Raw genomic sequence first — 11,196 nt, 5'->3', positions numbered from 1 at the left:
TTAATTCTGGCTCAGTCCCTTATTAAATGAGTGAGTATAAGAATGAATATGAATATCCTGGGCTTAGTTTTCTCATCTGCAAAATGAGTTACAGTAATGCCTTACGTGTTTTCTGTGTGTGTAGTAAATGATACAATGTTTGCAAAGTGCAAAGTTGGTTATTAGAAATGGTCCCTTCTTTGCTTTTCTCTACTAGCAATGTATATAACAGCTCTAATCAGAGTCTTATATTATCGGAGCACTGGGCCCCAAGCAGATGTAACCTATGATGAGTAAGTTTTGATATTCTGGGGAAGAGAAGAAGCTTTCTGATAGGACTGGATGTATTACTGTGATTTAAGGCCTGATCAGCATTAGGCAGGATTGGAACTCCCAACTGTATCCAGGAGCACATTTATTCTGATGTGTTGCTGTGATGGTTTTAATCCAGTCATTTTAGCAGGGGGTATTTTGATGCAATCTAAAACACAAACCATGGAATTTCACCTTTCGAAAGTTGTCAGTCAGCCCGCAAAACCAGCATCCGTCTGGAGTAAACTTCAGAGGGTGTTTGAACGATGAGGTGAGTGTCAAGAATGAGAGTGTGATTCAAGAGTGAAGTAGGGATCAGGGATAACTGTTGCACACTTTTTAAAAATAATAAAAACAGTGTTTTACTTTTTATCGTGGATGTTTTCAGTCACCAATGCAGCTTCATCAAATGCATCACGTCAAAATGTCCTGCTTAAAATGCAGTCTTAGTGCTGAATAAGCATAGCATATACTGCTTTGGAAAAAGACTTAGCCATTTAAGAGGGATGCAGTTTTCTAGAATGTCAGGAAATCATCAGTGAAATTGGAGAGAAACACCAGGATGTAAAGATGCCTTCCCAGAAACCTGGGAGAATTGGCATGCAGCATTCGCTAATGCATTTCGGCATTTGTGTTCACTGCTACTGTTGCTGTGCTTTTGAATTTGTGCAATGACGTGCTGTGATTTAGGGTGGTCTTGGCCTTGAGTAGTTTTTACCCCATAAAGGACAGTTGCTGAAGGATTGCTCCCTTCTCCCTGTTTTACTGCTACCATCTCAATGCTGTATGTGAGTGCAGTGAAGCAATGATGCGCTAACTGTGCGTTTCAGAGCTGTGTAAATCCTTTCGTTGATAAACTAGGAGCATGTGAACAAGATAAATGCCCTAGACTGAAGAAGCTACCCAGGATCCTGAAAGAAAAGCATCCTGACATATGTCATAATAGGCACACAGAGAAAATTCTGCTCAGATGAGTATTTTTCTAGACCTTAGAATTTTGTGTCATATTATCTTTACTATCTAAAAGCCTTCCGTCTGGCAATACCTAAAAATTTAAGAGGAAAGCAAAAGAAAGAAAATCAGATAAATGTGGCTATATATCTTATCTTTGTTATAATGTAATGGTGATACTCTTTGTGTAAGCTTTGCTGACCCTAAATAGGGATTTAATGTAGTCAACATAAAAAGAAATATGGTATATTTCTAAAATTACTGATATATGACACTGCACTTATGATGCTACAACTGAGAAAGCAGTGAAGTGAGCATTTTTGAAAAGAAATAAGTTAAACTGTCAACTCCTACCGTTGTGTGTTACAAACAGTTCTTGGATAAGAGAGATCAGTTCCAGTGTTGTGTATCATAATTGTGAGGTGTAAATAAAATATGGTAACAAATTCATGCAACTTTTATGCAGAAAAATAAAAATGACCTATTGTCTGCTATAAATCGGGGTGCAGCCATCATGCGAGGCAAATGTTAGGCCAAGACATAAAGCATGCGCAATATATGGCCACAATTTTCTGAGTTTAACTTTTTCTGGAAGTTGACCTTAAACAAAACTGTGGACTAAACCTGTAACCCTGAAACTGACTATTAATTTATTGAATGTATAAATGAGCTCAAAATATATACTTTTTCTTCAACAGAAATAAATGCTTGTTTGTTTTTTCTTTTTCTGTTTTAACCACCAGGGAAACAGTGTGAACTAAACCTGAACTCAAATATATTCAAAATCCAAAGATATAAAACACCAAAAATAAGTCCTGGATCAAATAAAAATTCCATTTTTATCATCTCTTGAGAAGGTTAAACCATCAAAATATTCTCATGAACAAATTTCATTATTAGACAGCCAGGCAGAAGCAAATTGTGCAATCCCCACCCTTTCCTTTTTTAACCTTTTAAAAAACTTTATAGGTGCTTTCCTTTTCATTTGCCTCTGAAACACCTTCCAGCATTTAGGTTTTCATTTAATTGTCACACAGCCCATTTTGCATGGTAAATATTTGCTTATTTCTGACCGATTTCATATTTCTCTAATATTTGATTTCATCTAGGGCTTCCTTGTTGGTTTTTAATTGAAAGCTTCATCAAGTAAATACACCGTAGTCTAGAGTGTAGATTTATCAATCCACAGAGGGCACAGCTCGCCTGTGCCCCAGGATGCCAAGTTTATTGATGGCCATGCTGAAGATTCAGACAGGAACTCTCACAGAGTGAAGGCGGAGGAAAATACAGAAGAAGAGAGAGATCTGGAATTTGAAAACGTGCCTCTTTTTGTAAATGTTTGCGTGTACCGGAAAAGTCAGGAAGCTTAGTGTTTTCAGTTTTTTGGTTTTTTAAACATGATTGGTGCCCAGTTTGGCTTTGATGGAAGAACCATTTACCATCTCTGAACAATCACCAGAGAACCTTGCTTAAAAAACAGTCACTGGGCCTGGTGCAGTGGCTCATGCCTGTAATCCCAGCACTTTGGGAGGCTGAGGCGGGTGAATCACTTGATGTCAGGAGTTCCAGACCAGCTTGGCCAACGTGGTGAAACCACATCTCTACTAAACATGCAAAGATTAGCCAGGTGTGATAGCCCACGCCTGTAATCCCAACTACTCTGGAGGCTGAGGCAGGAAAATTGCTTGAACCTGGGAGGCAGAGGTTGCAGTGAGCGGAGATGGCACCATTGCACTCCAGCCTGGGTGACAGAGCGAGACTCTATCTCAAAACAAAACAAGACAAAAACCAAACAAACAAAAAAACAACCGAAAACAGTCACTGATGAACATTTCAACCAACTAAACAAACAAACAAAAAGACAACACCAAAAAACAGTCACTGGGCAATTGTTAGTACTGAGAGAATAACAACAGGAGAGATGCTTTCGTCTCTTCAAAAGAACTTCCCAAGCATTTAAACCTTATCAGAGCCTGCTCTGGTTATATTCTGGGTGAACATTACTCAACATCCTCCTTCTCCCCAGGCTAACATGCCTACATTTTTTACAGGCTACTCAAAGCTTACATTTATGTGCCTCAGGGTTTGGTATTTGCTGCTACATTATTTTTGTTTTATCTTCACCTCCAAAGCATCGAACTGAATCATAAAATACTGCTGTTAAAACACAGTCATACACAGAAGAGGAAGGAGCCAGCTTGACAGTGTGCAGCAGGAATTCAGGTCATCCTTTTGTTGGAGCTGCGTAATCAACATGCACAAGATGGGGATTCACCCAAAGGGGTGAGGGACAGAATCTGAAGTCCACTTGGGATACAGGCTGTGGGCATTTTCCAAACCCTGGGTGAAAGATGCCTAACGTATCTTCCAACTTCATTTTGTTTTTGCTGCTTGTACTTTTGTTTTGTGTTTGGTGCCTATATCCCTAACATATCATGGATATGATCAAGGACAACACCATGCTGACCCACCACTTTTTTCCGCTGGTTATGTCCATGGGAAGAATCAGAATTCTGGGCTGATTTGACCACAGCACTTATACTAGAGGTAAACCCTGATGGTCATTTTAGAGAGACATTTGTATTTTGTTATCTTCATATTTCCCAGATGTCCACATTTCTTCCTGCAGTATTGAGGTACTATTGGAGTGACATATCTGCTTCTTCCTCTTCCAGTAACCTCTTCACTTAGCCCTTATTTGATGATTCAATTGCTGAGATTGCTAGAAAGCTAACTTCTCTTGGACCTCATTACCTAGGCAGCAAGGCCAATGGATTGAAAAGACAGTGCTTACCTGTCCTTCATGCATCACCCTGAACTTCAGGCTTTCATTTAGGAGGGTGATGTTTCCATTCCTAGATCACCATTAGTACTTTGTGTTTATAACCTTTGTTATAAGGTTATAAGCATAAGGGAGAGGAGGGAAGTAACTGGTCTTCCCAGGGTGCCTACTGCCCACATGCTGGCTGATGGCTACTGAGGGCTCCCCACTACTGAGACCCTTTCAGGACTGACCTGCAGCATTTCCTAAACCACGTGGCTCACTGAAATCATCCAAGAGAGAAGGTGAAAATACAGATTTCTAGTATCAACTCCAGGGCTAATGAATCAGCACTTCACAAGGTGGGGTACATGACTCTGTATTTTGAACAAGTCCTGCTGGAGACTGTGATGATTAATCAAGTTTGAGAAACCTCTTTTGAGACTTTCCCCAATATCCTTCTCCACAGTTAAAACTGACCTTTTCCTTATCATATTCTTTTTCAGGTTGCTATTTAGGAAATAATCAATGATTCATTTTTGTTGAGGCTTTTGGTTTAATACATACTGCTAAAAAAAGGGTATTTCTGTGTGTTATCAACTATCTTCTGGAGACGGTGTTAGAATTAAAAGAGGGATGCCATTTCAGGCTGTGTGTTAGAGTGAGAGTGCATGTGGCAGAGCTTGTGAAGCACTCTTACTCCTGGAGAACTCACAGAGGCCCTTGCAGTGTATTTCAGGGTGACAGTTTTTTCTGCCCGTGCTGCTGGACTTGGAATGAGAGACTAGATGAAATGTAAATTCAGACACATTTGGGAATCAGCAGTTCCTTCTTTCGAATAGATTGGCATGGAGTAGAAGATACAGGTGACAGGCCAGGGGCTGGGTGACATTCATAAATTATCAGATCCTAAAATTCACATTCTAGCAGAATTATTTTAAAGAAGCTTAGTTCTCTTTGGGTGCATAATGTCTTATTCTTTCATCTTAAGCATTCGTGTTTGATAAAAACGATTCCTCATGTAAATTCATTTATTGTAATTCAGTCCTTCCTAAATTCCCTTGATATAGAGCTACAGAATGTTACTTTTCTTTTTCCTCCTGAGAAAGGTGCTAAAAATGCAATACTGCCTTATGGTATATAAATTTATCCAGAACTCTTGGAACCAATTCTCCTGCCTTTTAGAAGCTCTGCCCTTCTATAACTTGCCTTTCACCTGCCTAAGAGATTATTGTTCACTTTTGAAATACATATATATGTAATTCATATAAAAAATATAAATTATATAGAAATATACATGCATGTAAATGCATGTAATTTATATAAAAATATCTAATTTATATATAAACAAACACATAGATACATACCTACACATATACATATATGTGTATGTATGTGTGTGTGTGTATGTGTGTGTGTGTGTATATATATATATATATATATATGGCTCATGAGAAATGAATTCAACCAAAGTTATCCAGTTGGTCTGTTTGCCTCATTCTGCTTTACTGAGCAGTCTGTCCTTCACTACCTTGATGCTTTCCGGCTTGTTTCACTCCATGGGGTGAATGCACCTTCAGAGTGACCATCCCATCCTGGTTACCCCATAGTCATGCCAATCTAAGTTTATGGCACTGACTGACAGTGGTGCCAAGGAAGACTGGTGTGAGAGGTGGTCAGTGACTGTCTTGATATTGACCTCAAAATTACAGAGATGTATAGTTTACTTTTCCCTGGTAATTACAAGATAAAATTAACAGTAATATACCAGTTATGGTATATTAATCTTGCGAATATTTAATTTATAGACTGAGGGATAAATAAATGTCTCCTAGGGATTGGGAGAGAGTAAGAGAGAAGAGTTCTGGGTGCTGTGCCCCACTGGAGATGAAAATGCAGATGGACCTAATCTGCATGCTAAGTAGTTCTCTCTGTTCCTGTTGCACGAACAATGCAATTCAGTGCTCTATTTTGTAGATGGTTTATGTCTGGCAAATAGAGCTGCTCAGCCTTGGAACCAGCAATACTGAGTCTTCTAGTGACATGCCTGCCGGAGATGGGCCTATTGAATTAGTAGTTGCTATGAGACAATAAATCAATAAATGACCAGTTCAGCGGCAGGAAGCAAGCAGAGCAAGAGGGCTTTGTGTTCACCTAGTTACTTCTAATCCGACTTGGGACCAACAGAGAAATGCTTTGGTGCCCCCAAATCTGATTTGGTTCCTCCAAACCCTGTCCTTAGAAATTCATTTCTTTGAGAAAATATACTATACTTTTAGGAATCCTATGTAAAAAATGTAAAACTCTTCTTAGGGTATCAAGTTATTATTCTTAGCCACCCATAATAAAAGATGGTCAGTCACTAAATACTAACAGCATCTTGAGGACTGTAGCAAAGGATTGGAAAGTTTCAGGGCAAAGAAGTGTAGGATGACCAGATGCTTACTTTCTCCCAGGAAACCCTTATCACTCTTTTGGTACATTTTGCAGTAAGCTACAGTAGGTAGTGTGAATGCAGTTTCCTAGTGTCCAACCTAATGAGGAGATACTTAGAATAGAGTACTGAAAGGCCCAGGCTCTGAACTGAACAATCCTCATCCATAAATTGTTCTCTTAGTTCTTGAGAACTCTGTACTCTACTCTAATGCACCCTGGGAAGGGGTACCTGGGGAAGAACTTCCAGCCTTGCTGCCTGGATTCATGTTTCTTCTAATGCAACTTTATTCAGGGCTTTTTATGCATGCCTGGTGTCATAGTAAATTGCCATCTGAACACCCTTGTGAATTTGATTTAAATTTTAAAATATTTATACCCCAATGTTTTTTTTACATTGTGCATAGATATTTCCAGCATTGCTCCTTAAATCACAATTATTTTTTCAATAATAATCATTATTATTTTAAAGTAAGGCAGTAGGTTAGCCTAAGAGATTTACTTCCAGGAATTGCTGGTTTCTGAAGAAAACTATTTGTCCAACCACCCAAACATGGCCTCCAGGTCTTGCTTTAGTAGCTTATATATTCCTTCACTCTCTAGACTCTTTTCTGTTAAAGGAGGTGTGAGCCTGGCTCTTAGATATGTGGAGCAACGCAAGGCTGAGTTTTCCACTTTTTCCTAAGTGCAGATCTTTCAACTAAAGTCCTTGGGTTGACATATGCTTAGCCTTGGGTTGATATATTACTTCACGTTTTATAACTTGAGACTTATAATCTATGTGAAAGGCAACCAAGGATTTTTTATTTTATAAGCCTCACTTTCCATAGGAACAATGGACCTATTCCAGGGAGGGAAACAGACCACAGGTGTGTGTGTGTGTGTGTGTGTGTGTGTATGTGTGTGTAAAATCAATTCTATGCTCTACTATAAAAAAGGTGTAAGAGATGGGGAGGAGCAAACAGAGGCTACAAATAGACAGAGTTAGTTTTAATTTATATCTGAGAATGGCAGAGACTCTAAAAACTGAAAATGTTTATATCCATAGTATACTCTAAGAAACTATTTTCCAGGGAGGCCACTTAACCCTCACATAATGACTTCTCTCTAGAAATCGATTTTACTGAAATTAACTCCTCCCCAGCCCATATCTTAGCTTTACCAAACATAGCTATATGGAAGTCTACAAATGAAATTAAAAAATTTCGAAAAGCAGAAATTATAAAGTTAATATTATCATTTAAAATACATCAACATTTAAAATAAGGGAGAGCTCTGCCAATTAACCTAAAGCAAACAAACCAAAGCATAAAATCTTCTGAATATCATATGATTTAAGGAGACAGTAAAATGATAGTCATGAATTGCTTAATATTGAAGGGGTATAGAACCCTATATATAAAAGCCTATGGGAATACAGCCTCCATCTGATCAGGAGTAGAGAATACTGGGGCCGTGATTGCTCTCACCCCAGGTTACTTGTAGGGCAGAGGTTCTATACTTAGTGAGACAAGAGGAGAAGACCAGGGGTGACTGAACCACCCAATATCCAGAGTAGTGTTTCGGAGACTTTTACCCCAGAGAAGGTGCAGCCCAAAAGAACGAGAGGTTTCAAAGCTCTCTCCCAGAGGAAGTGATTCAAGCCTAAGGGCATTCTAAAAACTGATAGCTCCACTTGTTAAAGAAAAACAAGCTAAGGCATAGACCAGCTGGCTCACCACAGAGAAAAACAGAAAAGAGGGCCTACTTGTGAGCCTACTTGTGGTCAGAGAAATACCTCAAAGACTGGCCTCAAACATTATCCCTTCTCAAATTTTATGAAATCTTATTATAATGCTTAGGGAATTGTCAGAAACAATAGAGCAATCAACTGGTGTTTAGTGGAGCTTAACAGGCAGGATGTACCACCAAATGAAGCTACAGCTTAATAGAGATATCAGGAAAAAGACAGTCAAAGAGACCCTGTCAAAACCCTCTTATTTCACAGTGACTGTGTGCTCTTGGAGGAACAACACAAAATACTTCACAGTTTTGAGACAGAGACTTGACTAAATTAGCCTACCTAAGTCACAAAACAAAATAAAAAAGAACAACAAAAACAAGCCTTGGAGGGGGAACAGAAAATCAGTATATAGAGTTAACGTATTTTACCTAAAATGTCTTGTTTTCAACAGTTATAGGAATATGTGACCTATATACGGGAAGAAAACAACAACAGAGCAAGAGGCAATGGAAACAGCCTGTGAAGGGGACCAGTCGTCAGATGTAACAGACAAAAGCTTCAAAGTAGCCATTATAAATATGTTAAAAGTACTGGAAGAGTACTTAAAGAAGTAGTAGAAGGTGTGAAGACAATGAATGTCTCAAAAAAAATAGAGAATATCAATAAAGAGATAAGAACTATAAAAACAAAAATTAAAATTATGCAGTTAAAAGGTATAATAACGAAAATGAAAAATTTATTAGAGTGGCTCAACAGTATTTGAGCTGGCAGAAGAATCAGAGAATTTAAGATAGACCCATCCAAAGAACAGAGAAAATAGAATGAAGAAAAATGAACAGAGCCTCAGAGAAATGTGAGACAACAATATGCACAGCAGCATATATTTAGTGGGAGTATCTCAAGAAAGGACAAAAGGGAAAGGGGCAGAAAAGTTAGCTGATGAAATAATGGATGAAAATTTCTCAAATTTGCTGAAAAACATTAATATACACATCCAAGAAGCTCAAAAACTTCAAGTAAGAGAAACACAAAGATATTCATACTAAGACATCTTACAGTACACAATGCTGAAAACCAAAGACAAAAAAAAAGGTGAAAGTAGCAGGAGAGGCTGGGCACAGTGGCTCACACTTGTAATCCCAGAATTTGGGGAAACTGGGGTGGGAGGATCACTTGAGGAGAGGAGTTTGAGACCAGCCTGGGGAAACATAGCAACATCTCATCTCCACAAAAATAAAAGCAAACAAACAAAAAAACAAAAAATTAGCTGGGTGTGGTGGCATGCACCTATAGTCCCAGCTGTTTGGAAGGCTGAGGTGGGAGAATTGCTTGAGCCTAGTTCAAGGCTGCAGTGAGCTATGATCTCACCAACACTCTAGCCTGAATGACAGAGTGAGATGCCATCTCAAAATAACACAAGATAAAACAAAACAAAAAACAAACAAACAAAAAAACCTTGTCATGTACAAGAGAGCTCCAATAAGATTAACAGCTTATTTATCATCAGAACAATGAAGGCCAGAGGAAGTAGGATAACATATTCAAAGGGCAGAAAGGAAAAAAAACAAGTGTGAATCAATAATTCTATACCTAGCAAAGTTATCTTTCAAAATTAAAGACATAATAAAGTTATTTCAGATGAACAAAAACTGAGATAATTTGTTGCTAGCAGATCCACATTACAAGAAATACTAAAGAAAAATTTAAGTCTGAGCACAGATGTAAATTTTTTTTTTTTTATTATACTTTATGTTCTAGCATACATGTGCACAGTGTGCAGGTTTGTTACATATGTATACATGTGCCATGTTGGTGTGCTGCACCCATTAACTTATCATTTACATTAGGTATATCTCCTAATGCTATCCCTCCCCAGTTCCCTCACCCCACAACAGGCCCCGGTGTGTGATGTTCCCCTTCCTGTGTCCAAGTGTTCTCATTGTTCAGTTCCCACCTATGAGTGAGAACATATGGTGTTTGGTTTTCTGTTCTTGTGATAGTTTGCTGAGAATGATGGTTTCCAGCTGCATCCATGTCCCTACAAAGGACATGAACTCATCCTTTTTTATGGCTGCATAGTATTCCATAGTGTATATGTGCCACATTTTCTTTGTCCAGTCTATCATTGATGGACATTTGGGTTATTTATTTTTTTGAGACTGAGTCTCATTCTATACGCAGTAATAGGATGGTTGGGTCAAGTGGTATTTCTAGTTCTAGATCCTTGAAGAATCGCCACACTGACAGACGTAAATTTGAATCTACATTTTAAAAAAGCAAGCACTGATGGTTGTAACTATGTTGTTATAAAAGTCAGTATAATACGTATTTCTTTGTTTTTCTTTTGACTAATTTAGAAAATAATTGCATAAAACAATATGAATATAATTGTATTGTTGAGCCACAGCATCTAGAAATGTAATATATTTGACAATAATAACAGAAAGGGGTGAGTAGGAACACTGGATTAAGATAATGACTCCAATACAAATGCATACAAACAAATTTAAAAAGTGAGAAATGGGAAGTAATATTTTAAAGACATAATAAAGAAGGAGAAAAGGCAAATATAACAAACTATAGATAAATATTTGCTCTCCTTTTTTTCCTCAGCTTCTTCAAGACATAAATTCATAAAAAGTAATGATTACGGCAATGCATTGTTGGGCTTGTAACATAGATAGATTTTGTATATATAACAACAATAGCACCAAAAAATGATGAGGAAATATAGCTATAGAAGAGTGATATTTTTCTATCTCACCAAAATTAAGTTGGTGTAAGTCTGAAGTAGATTCTGGTAAGCTAAAATGTGTATGACAAGCTCTGGAGCAACCATTATAAAAATGACTAAGAAATAGTAAAAAAAAAAAATTTAAGAAATTAAAACATTCCACCAGAATATCCATTTAATAAAAAAGGATTCAATAAAGGAGAAATGGAAGAACAAAAAAGATGTAGGTCATGTAGATAACAAAAAGTAAAATGGCAGATATAAATCTAATGATATCAATAATACTAAATGTGAAAAAATTAA

The sequence above is a fragment of the Papio anubis genome, chromosome 14 (assembly GCF_008728515.1).
Source record: "Papio anubis isolate 15944 chromosome 14, Panubis1.0, whole genome shotgun sequence".
Classification (NCBI taxonomy): domain Eukaryota; kingdom Metazoa; phylum Chordata; class Mammalia; order Primates; family Cercopithecidae; genus Papio; species Papio anubis.
This window is presented reverse-complemented; position numbering follows the sequence as displayed.